Source organism: Sapajus apella, unplaced genomic scaffold (assembly GCF_009761245.1).
Source record: "Sapajus apella isolate SASKATOON/1434 unplaced genomic scaffold, GSC_monkey_1.0 scaffold74, whole genome shotgun sequence".
Taxonomy (NCBI): Eukaryota; Metazoa; Chordata; class Mammalia; order Primates; family Cebidae; genus Sapajus; species Sapajus apella.
Window position 1 is genome coordinate 2,018,596 of NW_022437014.1, and position 21,936 is coordinate 2,040,531.

At 40.1% G+C, this 21,936-nt stretch overlaps 1 protein-coding gene across 2 annotated transcripts in view; it reads left to right on the forward strand.

Moving 5' to 3' along the window:
• The first annotated feature begins 772 nt into the window (after positions 1-772).
• FRMD6 (FERM domain containing 6) overlaps positions 773-21,936 on the forward strand; it is an 85,917-nt gene continuing 64,753 nt past the window's right edge. For both annotated transcript variants that reach the window (XM_032251057.1, XM_032251056.1), the window contains exon 1: positions 773-908. The gene's annotated coding sequence lies outside the window, so the exon portion shown is untranslated. The remainder of the gene's footprint in view (positions 909-21,936) is intronic.

Consider the following 21,936-nt stretch of genomic DNA (forward strand, 5'->3'; position numbering starts at 1 on the left):
ATCTTACTATAAAAAATCTTCCACTGGCCCTTTGCACCTTTCGCCCTCCATACCCCAAAGCCACTATCGAGAGGGGACAAACATAATTTCTGAGGGGCCATGTCCACTAAAACCACAGCAGACAGAGGCTGTGTCTACCCGAGGAACAGGAGCGGCAGAGTTAGCGGGGGAGGCTGGGCCTCCATCCAGCGTGAGACCCACAGGGCGCAGCGTCCCGCGTGGCGGGCGGGCAGGTGCATTCACTTAGCCTCCTCCGCCGGGAAACGCCTCTTCTCGGAGCGGCCTCCCCTCCGGCGTTCCGCATTAGGAAGACGATGCTCAGGGCAAACAGCCGCCCCCAGCCACCTCATCTCGGCTGAGGAGGGAGCGCACCAGGGAGCCTGGCGGGCAGCGGAGACGGCCATTCTGCTAGGAGGTGGGCCGCCGTCGGCAACTGCTCGCGTCTCTGTCTCCACAGCACGGGGAAAGGCCCTGATCGCCGTGGTCCACACCACCGCGTCCAGCTGAGGCTCGCCTCGTTTTCCCGGCCCCCAGAGGGGTGGCTCACTCCGCTTTCTCCTGCCCCCAAGTGGCCGCACCCCTCCGCGGGACACTTGGTTGGGTCCAGGGCGGAGCGGGCGGGAGCTCCGAGTAGGGCCACAAGCCCTGCGCTCCGGTCCCGCGGTTCGGCTGCCTCCGCCGCCACTCGGGACGGGCCGGGGGCGGTTCTCAGGGGCGGGGCTTCAGGGGGCGGGGCGTCAGGGGCGGGGGGACTGGCGGCGTGGGCGGGGGGCGGGCGCGGACGCGGAGCGCTCCTCCGGCTGCGGGGGCCGGGGGGCTGAGTGCAGCGAGGCAGGCTCGGCGCCGGCAGGAAGAGACTGAGGGCCGACCCGCGAGCCCGACGCCTGGTGCTCGAGACTTTCTCCGAGGTACGAGCAGGAACCCGGCGTCTGGGGCTTCTCCGCTGTCCCCATCGCCCAGCCGCGGCGCCCCGGCCTCCCGCTGTGCCCCCTGCCGGCGGGGCGGCGGCGGGACGGGGTTTCGGGAGGGCTTTCTGGAAGTCGCGAGTCCCAGCGAAGGCAGTGCCCGGCTCTCCGCCTCTTTCTTCGTCTTCTTCTGGCTCCCTTAGCTCTGGGTATCGGGCACTGGCGGGAAGGTCGCTCCTCCGCGAGTGGAAGCTCGCCCACTCCGGGACGGGCGGACGAGGCCCCGGGGCAGCCGAGCCCGGCAGCGGGGGAGGCGTGGAACTCCGGGCCGCCTCGGCGGCAGGGGCGGGAGGCTGGTCCCGGCTGCGGACTGCGCGCCTGGTTCTCTGCATCGCGGAGCTCCGGGTCACAGGACTCCCTGGCGGGCCCCGGCGCCCAGTTCCGTGTTGCTGTGGCTGGGTGCCGGGACCGGCACCCGAACCCCGCGCTCCCGGGGACTGCGCCGTGCCGCTTGTTGTGCGCGCGCAGAGGCCAGACGGCCCGGCTGCGGGCAGGGACTCGAGCGCAGGGTCTGCCCGGCGTCCCAGAAAGTGCCCAGTCGGCGGAGCCGGAGATTGAGCCGGGGCAGATCGCCGCCAGACTGGGGCCTCGGTGGGATACGAGTCCGGGGCGCTGCCTTCAGAATTTGCGTGTCTGGAGGCGCTTGCGGCGTGCTGGCGGAGCCCCAGGCGAACGGGACCACCAGATTCGGCTCCGGGAGGACCAGGCGCTGTCAGGTATGGACAGCTGGGGTCCACCCGTCTAAGTGGAAAGTCGACAGGAATTACACCACCACCTCGAGCCCTGGGATAGCATAACCTAATGGTGCGGACGTTTTCTTAAAGGCATGAATAGATGGGAAACTGTCAAAATAAGCATATTTTAAAGTTGAAATGAAAGCTGGCAGATTTCAGGCCGTGAAGTTGTGTAGCTAGTGTCCAGAAATATATTAACTTGTTTTCCCTTTTACACCCTTTTCAATTTTATTTTTTTAGCAAAATCTGTTTTGCCAGTATTTCCCTCAGGAGCTGTGCATTGCTCACAGCAGGGAAGGAAAACTTCAGCTAGGGTTCTCAGGTTGCTTCTGACTCCCAGCCTGTGCTCTCCAGCATTTCTAAGGAAAAAGTATCTCTTGCTGGGTTTTCCGAGTATGATTCCCTTCCTTTCTTCTCTGGGACCGGGCAATGTTTGTTTATTGGTTTTATAAGCATGTATTTAAATTTAGTTTTTGCACGAAATACTCCCTCTTGCCACAGGGTGTAGTTTGGGGTTTAGAAAATGCTGCTGGAGAAAGCTGCTAGTGGCTTCATTTTCCAAGAATGTAAGTCATTTCCTTTCTGTGATTTCAGGGAGTTGCTATTTCACAGCATCAAAACTTTGTGGGGAAAATTTTCCGTGATACATCTGTCATTAAAAAGGCTTGTGACTTTTGGGTTTCCTTCTTAGAGCAGTGCATGAATTTAGGTTTAGCAGTGTTAAAGGATGAGAACTTTTTTAGAATTTAGAGCATTATGAGACTATGGTAGAAATTTAACAACCAGGACCTACAAATGGCCTGCAGGATGGAGAATGGGGGAGGGGAGAAGACCAGAAGAGAGGTAGGAAAACAGATGCCTTTGCTTTGTAGTATAAAACTTAACAGCACCTAATCATTTTCTTGGGTGTGGCTTTGAGAAATAAACATTTTATGTTAAAAATGAAAAAACTGCACAATATGAGACAGATGGCATTTGAATACTTTTCCCAGTATGTTTGTAAATATATTGGATTCACATTTCATATTAAAATGGACCTTCGGTAGGATTATTAGATGAAAACGGTCCCCCAGGGGATATCTAATATCACGTTATCTGCGGACATCTCCAGAAAGCAGACTGACTGTAATATGAACTAATTTTCCCCCCTTTGAGTTGCTTGCAAGAATCTCTGAGATCTGACACTGATGGGCTACAGTAACCAGCAGCTCTTCCAGTACTCAGTACATTTTAAGGGACAGGAAATCGTTCTCTATTTTCAGTACCTCCTTTTTGGGGGCAACAAGGGTAAGCTGCTAGTTTTAGGTACATAATTTGAACTTACAGATTTAAGATGCCCCTGGCTCTACAGGAAAACGCCTGAAAACAACATGGGCCTGGGTGAAGACGCAGCTTTTGAAAGCAGAATGCCAATGTGCTAGGTAACAGTTTTTAGCTACAAATTCTTTAGAAAATTGTTAACTAGGTTAGCTGAATTGGGAGGGAGTGTCTTTTTTTTTTAGTTTTTGGATTTTGTTTCCACATTTAATTAAACTTATGAAGCTTTTGGGTTTCTGAATTTATGACGTAATAGACTGCGTAGTCTTTTGTGGCAGATGCTTGAAATGAAAATTTCAAACAGAATTGTTTTTGACTGAGCTGTCAGATTCCAAGTTGAGTGTAAATGAGTCCTGTCTCACAACTAACTTTTTTGATAAAGGAATTCTTTGTAGTTGTTGACTTGGATGCTGTACATTTTGATTTCTGAAGATATGGGTTTTTGTTTTTTTTTTTTTAAAGCTGCAAACAATTATTTTATTACATGAAAGCCAATACCAAGAAAAGATTAATTCAGTCCAGATGTAGAAATGTATGTGAATTTTAGATTTGGATGATCTCAACAAGTTTTCCCTTTTGTTGATGGGACTGCCTGGATCCCAGATGGCATTCACAAATTATCCCTTAGGTAGTTTTCTGAGTTGGGAACGCAATATCTTGGGCTTTCTCTAAAGTCGTTTTAATATTAAGTCTTCTAAAGGATAGAACATTTTTTTGCATTTGTGCAGAGTTGTCTTCTTTCTCTTCATTAATACAAACCTCATAAATGCCCTAGTTTGGTGGATGAAGCATATCTCATTTGTAAGTGGGAAAACAGGAGGTATTCAGTTTGTATCCTTGTGGGTAAAGTGTAGAAGCTTTGGCTTTTTTGCAATTTCAGCTTTCTTCTCTTAAAGCAAAAAAAAAAAAAAAAAAATTTAAGTGTGTTTACAATTCTCAATAGTATCCTACTGTAACACCGTTTGTGGTTTCAGGTACAGCAGTTGGTCCTTGTGTGATGATTCTTTACCTCCTCCCCACCCCCAAAAAGAAACAACAAACACAAGTTATTAAAAAGTATATTTCTAAACGTGTACTCCCAGTACTAGAGTTATAATGGCTGTTTGTTGCACACATTAAAATGATGTTTTTAGGAAGTGTTTGTATGATTATATCATTACACATTTTGGGAGTATGCTTATGTTGTGATTGTATATAAAATAGTGGAGAGTTAGGAGACGGGAATGGGAAAGATTTAGCGAAGGAGTTTTATGAGTAGTGAAATTTCAGTTATAATATGTGTTCCCTAAAACCCAAACAGGAAAAATGTTATTGTTGGCCTCTGTGGTTAAACTTAGTTTAAGAAGGCTTTCTGAACTGCACATTATCCTGAGGAAGAGGCTTTGGGGGCCTTTAAAAATAAATAGAAACAAGTTAAAGGGATAATTTGAGAGGAAGGAGGAAGTAGAATACTGGACACTGAATTGGAAGGAAAACTTAAACTAAGAAGGATAAGTATTTAAAACAAGGCCAAAGTAGAGAGAACTTACTGTTTAGAAGTGTAGATTAAAGAATAAGGTCTTTTGAGCTGGAAAACAAGGGTTAGAATGATTAGAATTAAGGTTCCCTATAAGGTCTGTATGCAACATGAAATAGGACTGCTGATTGATATGTATCCTGGAAAGTTTGCGTGTCTTAGTGTTGAATCACTAGTTTGGTGTTAAATAATGTGTAGGGACTGGATGCATATAACTGTATCCCATCACTCCAAAAGCCACTTCCCATTTCAAAGACTGGAAACATTTTTTGTCTAAGTGCTAATGATTCTACAAATATTTAATTAGTCCCCCAACATTTGAAGAAACTACTAGTGCCTGCCTGCCTCCCATGCTGTGGGACCAAAGGGGGCTCTACAGCAGTAATGGCTAAAGTTATTATGAAGTTTTAAAACAAGCAATCTGTGTGCTTCTCATTATCTTATGTAATTGAGTGGTATAATTACTGCTGATGCAAGTTTGTGTACTATCACTTTTTATATGTATCAAATGGAATGAAGCATATATACCATGCAGTATATATATCATGCAGTCTATATACCATGTTGATCAAAGATGAATTACAAAACAGTGAGGAGAAAGAAATCATTGATTTGTCAGCTGATTGTATTAGTTCAAGAAGAGAAAAATGTGCCAAAACAATTGATAGATGAACCGAATACAGTCCCAAGGAGAAGGCAGTGTTTTCCCAGAGCTTCCGTGGAGTTGTCAGTAGCATAGCATTTTTTTTTTTTTTTTTTTTTTTTTTTTGAGACGAGGTCTTACCCTGTCACCCAGGCTTGAGTGCAATGGCATAATCTTGGGCTCACTGCAACCTCTGCCTCCCGGGTTTAAATGATTCTCCTGACTCAGCTTCCTGAGTAGGTGGGATTATAGACACCTGCCACCTCGCCCAGCTAATTTTTGTATATTTAGTAGAGACGAGGTTTCACCATGTTGGCCAGACTGGCCTCAAGCTCCTGACCTTGTGATCCACCCACCTGGGACTCCCAAAGTGCTGGGATTACAGGCGTGAGCCACTGTGCCCAGCAAGTATAGCATTTTCTTGAATGTCTTTCCCCACCTATGTGGCCTTACCTAGCAGAGTTAAATCACTACAGCATGAAACTAGGTAAAGATCTGGTCGTTATCCAGGTCATTGCATTAATGTGCTGAGAATTGGAATAATTCTGACCAGGTATCTGTTTAGACCCTCACATTCCAAATGGATCCTCTTGGGGTGTTTTCAGATGTTTTCCAACAACATTACCTTTGTACGTGTTTTATAGAACGTTGAGTAATAAGTTTTACTGGTATGTGAAGACAGAGGGAAAAACAATATTTTGCATTGATTTATAGCCACAGTGTCATGTGAGGGAGGAAATCATTTTTAAAAATTAAGCAATTTCTTGGTGCATATTTTAAGAAATATAATTAAGTGTCTCACTTAGCTTTTCAAGTTTTTGTCTCTGATTGGGTTAAATAAAATATAATTGATATTTCTCCCCACAGGTAGTAGCACTTGTGTGTACAGTTTCAGTAGATGGCTTTTTTTTTTTTTTTGGTCCCTGTAGCTTTATTTCTTTGAACTTGTTATTGTTATTGAATTATTATACATGACCAGACAAATGCACAGATCAGGAGTGTACAGCACAAAATGGTCACCTCTGGGCAACGAGCATCTAAATCAAGAAACAGAACATTACCAGCCTCTCTTTACAGTCATCATCTTTGCCCCCAGGATAATGATTATTCTGACCTCTGTTGTCATGGGTTAAATTGTTCTTGGACTGCATTTAAATACAATAAAATATAAGTTTTCTGGTCATCTTTAGCCCAGTGTAATGTCATGTGATACATCCAAATTGATGTGGGTCGCAGTAGGTCTTTTTGTTTCTGTGAATGAATATGCCCAGTTTCTTTATCCATTTGGTTGGTGGATGGATATTTGGGTAGTTTGAGGACAGTACATGGTAGGTGACCTTTTTTTGATGGCTCTAAAAATGTTGAGCACTTTGGGGTTGAAAGCAGAGTATGGTCTTAAGAGTAAAAGAAAAAAAGTAACATCAGCCATAAGATGTGAGAGGAAAAAAGCAATCTTACGAAAACTTTAAAGGTTCAGCTCAGCCCACTGTATCTTAAAGATGCAGTGGAACATACCAACTAGGTATCACCACATTTCAATTGAGATGAAGGAGAGTTGGTAAGAGGAAGGAGGGTTTACATGACATCTAGCCAGCCCTGTCATTTTTAGAGATGGAGGCATTGCAGCCCCAAGAGGTTGAATGATTCCTACAGAGTCTCACAGCTAATGACAGCACCAATAGTAGAAGCTGCTCTGACCGGCAGTCTTGTCTCCTCTAGGGTCACATGCTTGCTGGAGAGAGAGGAGACAAGATCAGGGCTACCACCTGTAGCTGTGTAGGTTTTGCCATGCAAGGTGGGGTTGAAAACCAGCTTCCTACTATGTAGTCTAAGCAGTGAGTCCATCGGGAGGTTCACTGCCTGGAGGATGGGTGCCCATTTGTGACTCTTGCAAAGGTGTCCTATGGTTCTGTTCAGATAAACTCAGACTTGCCCAGAGAAAATGGATCTGTAGCCCAGTGAGGCAGAATTTTTCTTCATTCAGCCTGCTATACCTCTGCCCTTTATACAGAGCTCTGTTGGGGCTTGCCTTTTCCCTTTTTTCTCTCTCTCCCTTACTTCTAGGGCTTTCTAATGAGACTTAGAAAGTCTCATTAGAGACTAAGGGGTTATGTGTCTAGTAGGAGATCTCTTGAGGTCCCTCTTGATTCAGTCTGTCTTTGATCCATAAATGATCTAGAATGGACCCTAATTTCAAAGGACTGCTTTGTCCATATTTTCAGAATAATTCATTCTTAAGAAAATGTTTCAAAAATTCATTTTTTGGACTCCTGCCTTTATGTTTCCCCCCCTTTTCCCTGTTTTTGTGTCTTCCTCCCACCCCCGTTCCAGTTATCTTTTCTGAAAGATCCCTGGAAACATCCAGTCTTTATCTAGTGAGAGCAACAGTGAAATTCTGATGCTAAAATCTGTGGCAGTCTCCAGGAAGCACTTATAAAACATCAGATTATGATTTCACTGAGAGATCTAATAGATAAAACAAAATGCTTGCAGAGGAAAACTATTCATATATACATTTTCTTTTATGTTTCCCTAAAGAATAAAGGACAGTTTTATTATTTAAGAAAAGACTCAGAGTTTCAGCTAAGGCTCATTAAAAAGGTAAAGAGAAGGTAAAATTAGAGAATTTTATAAATGTGTGGTATTTATGTATCCTATTTGCATAAGATACTGCATTTCACAGCAAAAATTTAGCATATGTAATGTTTAAAAATAAAAAATGTGCTGACCATAGGGCCACAGCTCTGACAAGTTGCTCAGTGAAATTACTATAGAACAGAGTAATCCATTTTGAAGACAGCATAGAAGAGAGATAGTAAAGTATAATAATAGGAATGAGATCTTTGAGATCATTCCCCTGGAGCCCAAATCCAGGTTCCAGTATTCTCCCATGTATGACCTTGGGGAGGTTACTTAACTCTCTACACCTCTTTTTCTTCATCAGTAAAATGGGAGATAATTATAATAACTATCCCACAGGATTGTTCTCACTATTAAGTGAAATGGGACATGTAAAACAACTGGCATGGTTTTTAATGTATAATGAACGGTCTTAAGTGATGTTAGCTATTGCTGCTTAAGACAAAAAGAAGTGATGTATAAAAGGACTTAGTTTTATTGGAGGTTCCCAAGCCTTCATTTATAAGTATTTCATGAGAGTTTATTATACTTCATTTTTTTGATGGCATTAAGCAGGCAACAAAACCTAGTATTTCTCAGTTACAGATACTGGGCAGTCTGTGTTGCTGCAGTAGGAACAGCTGGCCTGTCCCACTGATTACTAATTGATCGTGTTATTTTTCCTAATTCTCTTCTAATTTCCAGCCATCTTAGTCCTTCGGCTTCTGCCTGCTAGATAATTGTTTCTTTCCATATGCCAAAAAAGCCAGCCTGCAGATTTTAAAATTCTCTTTATGGTGACGAATGTTGTACAAAGTTCTTTTAAACTTAAAGAGTACCACTGAGTGGCCCATGTTTTTTGCTCATGTTCCCTGTATGGTTTCATGTGAGTACTTTTGAAGAAAGCCACGATTATTGATAAGAAGCAGTTCTTTATTCCCACCCCCTAACCATTGGCACAGTTTATATAATGTGGGTCAGAACCATTTGTGATTTTCTGCTATGAGGGCCAGAGTTTAAATTTTTAAGCCATTCATTCAAAGAAACTTAAGAAAAACATACTTAAGCACCTTAGAAAGATACATAAGATACATTTTCATCTAGCCTAATGATAAGCTCAGCTAAAAAAGGGGATCCTCTAGAAGAATCATGCTGTATTATTCTGATCTCTTCATTAAAGGGCAGGGAACCTATTCAGATAACCCCGTTTCCTGTTGTGATTGTGTGTGTAAAATCTTGAGCTTAGTAAATTTAACACTTTAAAAATGTTCACTAAGTCCATCAAAAGACAGATTTTATGTCTTTATGAAGTATTCAGGACTATGTTGAATACTTTGTGCAGTTTCTGCCAATGTGTTTCATGTCTGGTTGGGGAAACAAAATACATATGTGTGAAAAGATATTAGATGTTTCTAGATGAGTGTGAAATTGAGCTTTGGTTTTAGGGTCCAAAATCAAGGACAGCCAGACATAGGATCTTCCCAGCCTTCCTGGGGCCACTGGATTTATATTGGACAGTGAAGTCAGGTTGAGATTTTTCTATCCTTTAAGCCCATAGAAAAAGGGTTTTTCTAAGGAGCAACAAAAATGTTCAAGATCTGGTAAAAAGTCTCAAATATTAAAAGAAAACTATGAAATTAAAATTATTAAATATTTAAATTCATTCAACATAATCTATGCTCAGTATATGCCAGGCACTGGTCCAGGCCTAAGAGATATCAGGGAATAAAATAAAGAAAAAAAAACTTTGCCTTCATGGACCTTATATTCTATTAGGAGGCAATCAGCATAACAAAATAAGTGTTATAGTATTTTGAAAGGTAGTAAGTCTGATGGTAAAAAGAAAAAGTAGAGCAGGCTAAGGAGGGATAGTAGGAGTGCTGGGGGAGGGAGGCAGGGACGTCGAGATTTGGAGGAGTATAGTCCAGACAGGCCTCACTGAGGAGAGGGCTTGAAGGAGGAAGAGAGCACACAGAGCTAGCGGGGGGAAAAGTGTTCCAGCAGAGGGACTAGTAAAGGCATTAGGCAGAAGTGTGCCACGTGTGTTCCAGGTACAGGGAGAAGGCCACAGTGGCGGAGCACTGAGAGCAAGGAGGGGAGTAGTAGATAAGGTCAGAGATGTTTGGAGAACACATGTTTGGCTTGCCTGGACATGACTGGACATATTCAGGACTTGACTATGAGTGAAATGAGGAGCCATCAGAGGGTTTTGTGCAGAGGAGTGAGATGATTTGATCGCATTTTAATAGAATCACTGGTGGCTGTAGGAATCTGGAATTCAGGGAAGAGGTCTAGGTTGTAGATATAAATTTGGAAGTTGCCAACAGAATTTGGATGAATCACTTGGGGAATATGTGTAGTCAGAGAAAGAGGCTTATGGACCAAGCCTTGGAGCATATCAGTATTTACAGTTTGTAGCGAATAGAAAAAAAAATCACACACATAATACAGGAAAGTGTTTTAAGGCAAAGTAATTATGCCTACTTTTCCAACATAGTGAACCCAATTAAGTATCTCCATTCCTTGAGTAACAGTGTTATCACTAGAAGATATTAACTTTATTGACTCACACCATGGAAGAATGAACTATGAGTTGTTTTTCTTTCCATTTATTTATTTATTTATTTTGTTTTTTGAGATGAAGTCTTGCTCTGTTGCCCAGGCTGGAGTGCAGTGGTGCCATCTCAACTTACCACTACTTCTGCCTCCCAGGTTCAAGCGTTCTCCTGCCTCAGCCTCCAAGTATCTGGGACTACAGATGCCATCATGCCTGGCTAATTTTTCTATTTTTAGTAGAGACAGGGTTCACTATGTTGGCCAGGCTGGTCTGGAACTCCTAACCTGGTGATCCGCCCTGCTTGCCCTCCCAAAGTGCTAGGATTACAAGCGTGAACCACCATGCCCAGCTATGAGTTGTTTTTCTAATCGTGATGATGGTCTTGGGCTAAGCCTGGGATGCTTCATCTTTTAGAGATTGAGTTGACAAGGAGGAATCAGTAAAAGAAGATTAAGAAGGAACAAGCAGAATATAGGAAAAAAATTAGAAAAATATCCCTCTATTCAAGTTAAAAAAAAAAAATAACTCCAGCAGAAGAGTGGTTCAGTTAGGTCACATGTTGCTGAGATGTCAAGTAGGGTGAAAACTGAGAGTTGCTTATTAGATTTAGCAACCTGGGGTGTCATTGGTGATGATGACAACAACAGTGTCACTGGAGGAGTGGGGATGAAAACCTTGTTGGAGTGGGATCAAAGAGAATAAAAAATTTATGAAAGATAACTATTACTTGTGATTCAGTTTTTTATATTACAAATATTTAATATTGGATATGAGTACATTTTAATATGCCTGATAGGATGTGCCATGGGACTTTGGAAATTGGAATGTTTGAGGCCATGTGTATCTTCAGCAGGTTTTGACAGGGAGAGGGGGCCTTTGAGCTTTTCTGTAGTTATTTTTGGTAGGGCTCTAGTATACAGATTGTAGTTTGCATATTTTGCAATAAAGTAACAGTTCTATGCAGTTTTTTAGTTCTTTATTAAATGTTTTTGGATAAGAACTGCATCTTGAAAATATTCATACTTTGTTTAAAGACTTTTTGTTTCTAGTAAAGATGTGTTCTTTAATTCAATCTATTGATCCTTGTCTTAGATTGTTTTCTGTTACTATAATGGAGTACCACACGTTGAGTATTCTGTCCATACAGAATGGAAGTTTACTATTGACATTCTTTACAGAACTAGAAAATAGCTAAAAATTCATATGGGACCAAAAAAGAGCTTGAATAGCCAAGGCAATCCTAAGTAAAAAAGAACAAAGCTGGAGGCATCATACTACACAACTCAGGCTATTGGAGCTACAGTAACCAAAACAGCATGGTACTTGTGCAAAAACAGACACATAGACCAGTAGAACAGAATTGAGAACCCAGAAATAAGGCCACACACCTGCAACTGTCTGATCTGTGACAAACCTGACAAAACAAGCAGTGGGGAAAGGATTTCCTATTGAATGGTGCTGGGATAACTGGTTAGCCATATACAGATGATTGAAACTGGACCCCCTCCCATACCTTATACAAAAATTAATTCAAAGTGGATTAAAAGCTTAAATGTAAAGACCCAAACTATAAAAACCCTGGAAAACAACCTAGGCAATACCATTCTGGACATAAAAATGGGCAAACATTTAATGGTGAAGACACCAAAAGCAATTGCAACAAAAGAAAAAATTGACAAATGGGATCTAATTAAGGAAATTGTCAACAAAGTGAACAGACAACCTACAGAATGGAAGAAAATATTTGTAAACTATGGATCTGATGAAGATCTAATACCCAGCATCTATAAGGAACTTAAATTTACAAGAAAAAAAAAACATTAAAATGTGGGCAAATGACATAAACAGACACTTTTAAAAAGAAGAGAGACATGCAGCAAACAATTATATGGAAAAAAGCTTGTCATCCATCATTGGAGAAAGCAAATAAAAACCACAATGAGTTACCATCTCACACCAGTCAGAATGGCTATTAAAAAGTTAAAACATGCTGGCAAGGTTGTGGAGGAAAAGGAATGCTTTATACACTGTTTGTGGGAGTGTAAATTAATTCAACCATTATGGAAGACAATGTGGTGATTCCTCAGAGACCTAGAAACAGAAATACAATTCGACCTAGCAATCGCATTATTGGGTATATACCCAAAGGGATATGAATCATTCTATTATAAAGACACATGCATGCATATGTTCATTGCACCACTATTCACAATAGCAAAGACATAGAATCAAGCTAAATGGCTATCAGTAGTAGACTGGATAAAGAAAATGTGGTACATATATACCATGAAATACTATGCAGCCATAAAAAAGAATAAGATCATGTCCTTTGTAGTAACATGGATGAAGCTGGAGGCCATTATCCTCAGCAAACTAATGCGGGAACAGAAACCCAAATACTGCATGTTCTCATTTATAAGTGGAAGCTTAATGGTGAGAACACATGGACACATAGAGGGGAACACATGGACACATAGAGGGGAACAGCATACACTGAGGCTTACCAGAGGATGGAGGTCAGGAGGAGGGAGAGGATCAGGAAAAATAACTAATGAGTACTAGGCTTAATACCTGGGTGACAAAATAATCTGTACAGCAAACCCCCATGACACAAGTGTACCTGTATAACAAACCTGCATTCATACCTTTGAACTTAAAATAAAACTTAAATTTTAGAAAAAGGAAGTTCATTCAGCTTATGGTTCTGGGGGTCATGAAGTCCAAGAGCATGGCACTAGCATCTGGCCCAGGTCATCCCATGGTGGAATGCAGAAGCAAGGGCAAGACAGAGAGAGCACAAGGGACCGGCCTGGTTTTTATAACAACCTGCTCTTGTGATAACTACATTAATCCATTTGTGAGGACTTGGCCCTCATGACTCAGTCACCTTTTATTAGGCCCTATCTCCCAATGCTATTGCGTTGGGGATTAAGTTTCCAACACATGAACTTTTGGAGGACACATTCAAACCATTGCAATCCTTTTTCGTAAAAGTTGAGAGATGTGCTTTGAGTTGCCTTCTTTTTCAGTAATCATGGTAGGTTTGAGCTGACTAGGCCACACAGCATAGTTCCCCACTGGTGTGGAAGCCATCATTCACAGAGTAGAAGGCTCAGTTTAGTGAATCCCAAGAGCCAGAGCAAATTGAGTAATAGAAAAATTGCCTCTTTAAAATTTTAAATACTTTGTTGATTACTTTCATCATGAAGTGTTATTTCAAAGCATGTGATTAAGCAATTTTCATAGTTCTGTATTTTATAATTATACACCAAGAATTTTCTCTTCTGGGAACTACCTTTGAATTTTGCTAACTGTCTGTAATACTATCATCACAATGAATCAACAAGTCTCTGATACTAATTATCTTTTCTTTCTCTAAGCTTATTAAAATGCTAACACATAGGCCTTTAATGCCATAAGTATTGTTTTTGGATAGTTAAAAGCTTAGAGTGATTGGTAGAGTGAAAACTTTGTTACATGTATTTTAGTGTTTGGTAATACCAAGGTATAGTATTAGTCTTTAGAAAGTTGCTAATTTAGAAAATGCTGGAAAGGGCAAAGACTTTCCTTTGCAGTGGATTAGGGCACAAGCTTTTTGAGATGTGGAACTCTGGCGATTATATGTGTGTTTCTAGTGGGTTGTGGTATATGCATATAATGCCAGCATTCTCTTAGGTACTGCTTTGCCAGCACTGTTTTATTAGCATCATTTTGAATGTTTTTTCAGCTGAAACTTGTAAGATACTCTACAGTTAGTAAAGTTATAACTTTCTACAGTTAGTTAGAATGTAATTGGCTTGTAAGAGAAATATACAAGTCCAGTGTGAAATAATTTGGCAGTGCTGAGGATTTTACATTGTAGATACTGAATTATGCAGAGGTATGAAACTGAGCAAGTTTTGAAATAAATGTTAAGTCACTTGTCAGTGACTACAGAATAAAGTCCAAATCTCTTAGTGTGGAATTCATCATGCCAGCTAACACAGAGTTGCAAGCCTGTGGCCCACCAACAAGTTTGGCTGCAGACGTATTTTGGCTTTTAACACAGTGTTAAAAATATTTATTTGCCAACATTTAAAAATTGAGAAATTTTACATTAAAAAAATGAGTGTTATACCTTCTCTTAAAAAATTTGAAGGCCTGGCAAGGTCTGTTGTAGCAAAATAACAGCTTACCCCTTTATACAGGGTGTGTGTTCGCGGTCTCCCATAGTTCCTGTCAGAGATCCTATTGCCTCCAACATTGGGACCAAGCTGCTGTAAGCATTTTTCATCCTCCAGGCTTCACTTCTTTGGTCCTGCCCCTGTAGGCATGTAAGTTTGCTAACCTTGTGTTTAGATACTTATTTTTTTCTTAGAATTCTTTAAATCTAGCCAAATTGTTCTCCCCATCGTCCTGTCTAACGCATACACACATAGTCTACCTCACGTTTCCACTTCTGGCTTCTCCTTCTACCGCATCCGGGCTGCATATTGCCTGTATCACATCATTGGAACAGAGCACATTTCTAGCTCCCCAGCTGTACTAGTTTCTTGAAGGCAAAGATCATTTCATTTAACACCTAGCAAATTTATTTTAGATTTTCTAGGTTAACTATTTGATATGGTTTGGCTGTGTCCCTACCTAAATCTCATCTTGAATTGTAACTCCCACAGTTCCCGTGTGTCGTGGGAGAAACTTAGTGGAAGGTAATTGAATCATGGCAGCATGTCTTTCCCATTCTGTTCTCATGATAATGAATAAGTCTCAATAGATCTGGTGGTTTTAAAACAGCAGTTTCCCTGCACAAGCTCTCTTCTCTTGTCGGCTGCCATGTGAGATGTGCCTTTCACCTTCTGCCATGATTGAGGTCTCCCTAGCCACATGGAATTGTAGGTCCAATAAGCCTCTTCCTTTTTTAAATTGTGCAGTCTCAGGTATGTCTTTATCAGCAACATGAAAATGAGCTATTACACTGTTGTTAGATTTAGCTTCCAGTGGATGGTAATCTATGATGATAGTGACAATTGTAGAAGAAATATAAAATAATCAAAATCTTATGTGAAATCTACCTCCTCTAATAGTGGTTTCTTCATTTACTATGTCATTTCCTTTGTAGCTTTGTAGTAACATATAACCTATTTGAGTATTAATTCACTAAACAGCTCATGTATTGTCATTTCCCTAGTTCTGTTATGTAGATGGATGACGATTCTGGATGAATGGGTCGTTACTATATGCCCTTTTATTATTTTAGTTATGCTTCTTCCTACTGACTAATACTCTTTTAAATGTCTTATCTTTTTATTAATTTGGTAAATAGTATGTCTAGTATGGTACCTGCCCTTTTGAAGCTTTTACTTTTTAGCAGGAAAGGCAGATTTAAATAATGGAGTACTACATAATGATTTAATTTTAAAAAGTGTTACTAAGAAGTAAAGGTGCTGTGAGACTTAAGGGCAGTCTGGACTGGGAGATGGGCACTAAAGTGGGGATTGTACCAAGACCGAGTTCTGAATTCCTTAACTTTCTCGTATATATTCCATGGCAGTTTGTAAAGTAATAGGAATGTAAAAATTTAACCTTGCAAACAAATAAAAAGGTAATTTTGTAACAAAATAATAGTTAAAAAGTTTTTTCCCTCAGAACTTAACTTGGCCATCATTGCACTGGTGATAAACAGAATTATAATTTATAGCTCTAGAATTTATTGTTTGTTACCTGAGTTGAACTCTGTTTAAAAAAGTAAACAAAAGACAAATGGGAAATTGGGCTAGAAATTTCAGATGTTAGCCTGGCACAGTGGCTCACACCTGTAATCCCAACACTTCTGGAGCCAGAGGCAAGTGCATTGCTGGAGCTCAGGAGTTTGAGACCAGCCTGGGCAACATGATGAAACTCTGTCTCTACAAAAAATATGAAAGTTAGCTGGGTATGGTGATGTGTGCGTGTGGTCCCAGCACTCTGGAAGTTGAGGTGGGAGGACTGCTTGAGCCCAGAAGGTCAAGGCTGCAGTGAGTTGTGATCATGCCATTGCACTCCAACCTGGGTGATAGAGCCAAGATCTTGTCTCAAAAGAAAAAAAAAAGAAAAAATATTCAGATATGACTAGCTTACAAAACAACTTTTATTTTATAAAACTATGATTATTTCAAAACTATTTGTAATGAGAAATTTTCTCACGGTTTTCAGAAATAGGATATAAAAAAATAAACTTAGTAATCTCCCAAGAGTTGCTAGTGGGTAACACCTTTATTTTATATTGGTAAGCCCAGAACTGGAAAGTATTAATACTTTATCGGTTGCAAGAGTGAAGTAATAGGATATCATGAAAAAAACTCAGCAGTAAAATTACTGACATGTGTGACCCGAAATATAGAGTGGAATTTTTTGTGGTTGTGTATGTTTTATCACAACAATCAGAAATGTTTTATGTATTTTCTTCCAAAGAAAATAGAATTCTATACTTAAGCCATCTAAATATAGTGGTAAAGTTAATTTTTTGCATAGTTTAGTGACACACTGAAACAAAGGTCAGCTGCAGTGGTGCCATTTCTGAAATCTCTTTTGAGGAACTCATGTTACTTATAATTATAGAAGGAGATTCAGAAAAATTGACATATTTAAATATTTTAGTTCCAAGAAACCCAAGATTTTCAAATGTAATATTAAAGATATTTAAGGAAATTAAAATCAGGAACAGTTTTTAATAAATGTTGTCTCATCTAGAATTTAATATTCTAATTAAATCTTTAAAATCTTTTAAAACTCAAATACTCATTTTCTGAGCCCCCATTCATTTTAAATCTGTGAAAGAGGATGTTGAGCTAATGAATTGTAATTTACTAAATTATTTGCTTCTACAGGTGTGTAGAGAAATGTGAAGAGAAATTTTCATAAATATAAGTTGTAGAGTAAAACCTCACAGGGCAAGCTAATTGAAGTTATCTAACTTATAAAACAACATTTTCTTTAATTACTACCTTATATATTCTTGAACTAGGCTCGTGTTGCTGACGAGTAAATTTTCAGGAAATTTTTAATGAGTGTGTTATAGATACAGGGTCTAAATTAATCCATACTATCAGTCATTTCTTCAGAGCAGCTGTCACCCTGAAAAATCCTCTATAATAGAACTGATTAGAAAAGGGAAATGAAAGTAAAGGTGCTTTGAAATCATTGCACATACATTTAAGGGTAAGATATTAAGAACAGTTGCTTGATTTACTCTTTAGAACTTTGTAATTATTATTATTACATTATTATTATTTTTGAGAGTCTTATTCCTGCACCCAGGCTGGAGTGCAGTGGCACAATTTCAGCTCACTGCAACCTCCGCCTCCTAGCGTCAAGTGATTCTCCTACCTCAGCCCCTGAGTAGCTGGGATTACAGGCATGAGCTACCATGCCTGGCTAGTTTTTATATATTTAGTGAGACAGGGTTTTGTCATGATGGCCAGGCTAGTCTTTTTATATGTATATATGTTTTTAATTGCATTTTAGGTTCTGGGGTACATGTAAAGAACATGCAGCATTGTTGCATAGGTACACACATGGCAATGTGGTTTACTGCCTCCATCCCTATCAGGCCAGGCTAGTCTTAAATCCCTGGCCTCAAGTGATCGACCCACCTTGGCCTCCCAAAGTGGTGGGATTACAGGTGTGAGGACTGCACCCAGCCCAGAACTTTGTAATCTTTAAATTAGAATGCAAGGCCGGGCGCGGTGGCTCAAGCCTGTAATCCCAGCACTTTGGGAGGCCGAGGCAGGTGGATCACGAGGTCAAGAGATCGAGACCATCCTGGTCAACATGGTGAAACCCCGTCTCTACTAAAAATACAAAAAATCAGCTGGGCATGGTGGCACATGCCTGTAGTCCCAGCTACTCAGGAGGCTGAGGCAGGAGAATTGCCTGAACCCAGGAGGCGGAGGTTGCGATGAGCCGAGATGGCGCCATTGCACTCCAGCCTGGGTAACGTGAGTGAAACTCCGTCTCAAAAAAAAAAAAAAAAAAAAAAAAATTAGAATGCAGAAGGCCATGAAGCTCGAATGAAGCAATGCTGGTGTTTTTGTTGTTGTTTTGAGACTGAGTCTCCCTCTGTCACCCAGGCTAGAGTGCAGTGCCACAATCTCAGCTCTCTGCAACCTCTACCTCCCGGGCTCAAGTGATTCTCCTGCCTCAGCTTCCTGAGTAGTTGGGACTACAAGAGTGTACCACCATGCCCAGCTAATTTTTGCATTTTTAGCAGTAATGGGGTTTCACCATGTTGGCCAGGCTGGTCTTGAACTCCTGACCTCAAGTGATCCTCCCACTTCAGTCTCCCAAATTGCTGGGATTACAGAAGCGAGCAGCCATGCCTGGCCAAAATCAGCTTTTTAAATGATGAATTATATACAATAATAATAAAATTAACAAATTTTAAGTGGATAGTTTGATGAGTTTGGACAAATGTATACATCATCATGTAACCGGGACTGCAGTCAAGATACAGAACATTTTTGTCGAGTCAAAAGGCTTTCTGCAGTTCCTTTTTAGTCAGTCTCCTCCCTTGCCACTCTAGATGCTTTTGTATCTGGCATGTTTCACTAACCGTGATGTATTCATCCATTTTGTTGCACATATCAGTAGTTCCTTTTTATTGTTGGGTGGTATTCAGTTGTCACAATTTGTTTATTCATTTACCTGTTAGTGGATATTTATATTGTACTAGTTTGGAGCTATTATGAATGAAGTAACTCTATGCATTCGTGTATTATATAAGTCTTGGGGGATGTATCTTTTCATTTCTGAGTTGTATGGTAAATGAATGTTTATTAAAAAACTGTCAAATTTATTTTCAAAGTGGCTGTATCATTTAACATTCCTACCAGCTGTGTGTGAGTTCTAGTTGCTCCAGATTCTCACTAAGATTTGGTATTGTCAGTGTTTTTAACTTTAACCATTCTAGTAGGTGTGTAGTGATATCTGACTTCGATTTTTATTTGCATTTTCCTAATGACCAATAATGTTGAGTATCATTTCAAGTGCTTATTTGCCATTTGTATATCTTTGGTGAAGTGGCCATTTAAATTCTTTGGCCATATTTTTAAGAGTTGCTTTGTTCTTGAATTGTGATGTTTATATAGTTTGGATTTAAGCCTTTAATTAGCTATGGGTTTTTATTTTTCCAGATATGTTTTAAAAATGTATTTTCTGTTCTGATGATTTGTCATTTTTTAATTGACTTTCAAAGGGAAGAATTAAAACGCAAAATGTTTTTAATGCCCTAAGAAACCCAGGGCAACAAATGTCTTCCTCTATAAGTTTTCTATAACTTTTGGAGTTTTAGCTTTTCAATTTGGACCTGTAATTCATTTCAAAGTAATTTCTGTATAAGGGCTGAAGTAGATTAGAATCAGATTGTGGATTTTTACCAAAAAAAAAAAAAAAAAAGTCCCTGGGATTTTTAAAAACTTTATTTTGAAATAATTAAATTTTTGTTTTTTTAGAGACAGGTCTCACTCTGTTGCCAAACCTAGAGTGCAGTGGCATGATCATGGCTCACTGTAGCCTTGACCTCCTGGGTTCAAGCAGTCCTCTGCCTCAGCCTCTCAAGTAGCTGGGACCACAGGTGTGCACCACCACACATAGCTTATTTTTTATTTTTTTTCTGGAGACAGGGTCTCACTATGTTGCCTAGGCTGGCCTCAAGTGCTCCTTCCACCTTGGTCCCCCAGAGTGCTGAGATTATAAGCATGAGCCACCGCACCTGGCCTGAAATAATTTTAAACTCACAAGAAGAGAGAGTTTCCCAATGATAATCATAACTGTAGTCTGTTTTCAAAACCAGGAAATTGACATTGGTACAATACGATTAACTAGCTTTGGATTTCTTCAGTTTTTATGTGTACTCATTTTTAATGCTGATCGAACTGTGGTTGTAGGTGCATTGAATATATAGATTAGTTATGAGAGAATTGATACCTTAGCAGTTTTGAGTCTTCCTATTCATGTACATTTTTATATCTTTAGTTAGGTTTTTTTCCTACTTTCTCTAAGAAATATTGTTTTTGATTGTATTGGTCTTACCTATACTTTGTTAAATTTATCATTAAATATTTCACATTTTTGATGCTGCTATAAATGGTGTTTTAAATTTCAGTTTCCAATCATTGGGTAGTATTTAGAAATAAAACTGACTGGTTTTCTTTGGTATATTGACCTTCTGTTTTGGACCTTCATAAACTTACTTCATAATAGATTTTTTAGACATGTCTTAGGATTTTCTACATTGATAATCACGTCTACAAATGCGGGCAGTTTTACTTCTTCCTTTCTGTTCTGGATGCCTTTTCTTGTCTCAGTGCACTGGAGAGGAGCACAATAGCATGTTGAATATGAATAGTGAAAGCAGACATCTTTGCCTGTTTCCAGTCTTAGCCAAGAACAGCATTCCATCTTTTACCATTCATATAATGTTAGCTATAGATTTTTCATACATATGCCTTACCAGGTGGAGGTAGTTCCCTTCTATTACTGGTTTGCTGTTGGTTTGTATGTTTTATCATGAACATATGTTAAATTTTATCAGCAGTTTTTCTGCATCTATTGAAACAATCATATAATTTCATTTTTTCATCTGTTATGGTGAGTAATGTTGATTTCTTTTTTTTTTTTTTTTTTTTTTTTGAGATGGAGTCTTGCTTTGTCGCCAGGCTGGAGCGCAGTGGCGCAATCTCGGCTCACTGCAACCTCCATCTTCTTGGTTCAAGCAATTATTCCACCTCAGCCTCCCAAGTAACTGGGACTACAGGCACGTCTCACCATGCCCAGCTAATTTTTGTATTTTTAGTAGAGACCGAGTTTCACCATGTTGGCCAGGATGCTCTCAATCTCTTGACCTTGTGATCTACCTGCCCTGGCCTAAGTGCTGGGATTACAGGTATGAGCCACCACCCTGGCCTGATTTTTGAATATCAGACCAATCTTGGATTCCTGGGATAAACCCAGTGTGGCCATCATACGTTATGGTATATATTGCTGAATTCAGTACACCAAATTTTGTAGAAATCTCTTGTCTGTGTTCATGAGGGATATTGGTCATTTAAAAAATTTTCTTACAATGTCACCTAGTTTTGGGAAATGATGGCCTCATAGAAATAGTTGGGAAATATTCCCTTTTCTTTGGTTTTCTGGAAAAGCTTGTGTAGAATTGATATTGATGGAGTTCACCAGTGATGCCATCTGAGCCTGGAATTTTCTTTGTCATATTATTTTTAACTAAAAATTCCATTTATTTAACAACAGTTTACAAGTGGATAACATAACCTGTTTTAAGAGGAGACTAGCAAGTGTTAAAGATGAAGCCAGCAGGGGCAGACCATTCACATACATTTGTGAGGAAAAAAATTCATCTTGTTCATGCCCTAATTGAAGAAGACCAACAATTAACAGCAGAAACAATTGCCAATACCATAGAACCTCAATTGATTCAGCTTATACCATTCTGACTGAAAAATTTAAGTTGAGCAAACTTTCCAAAACCATTGTGCCCAAATCAGCTGCAGACAACAGCAGAACATTCTTTGGAAATTTTAAAGAAATGGGATTAAGATTTTGAAGCATTT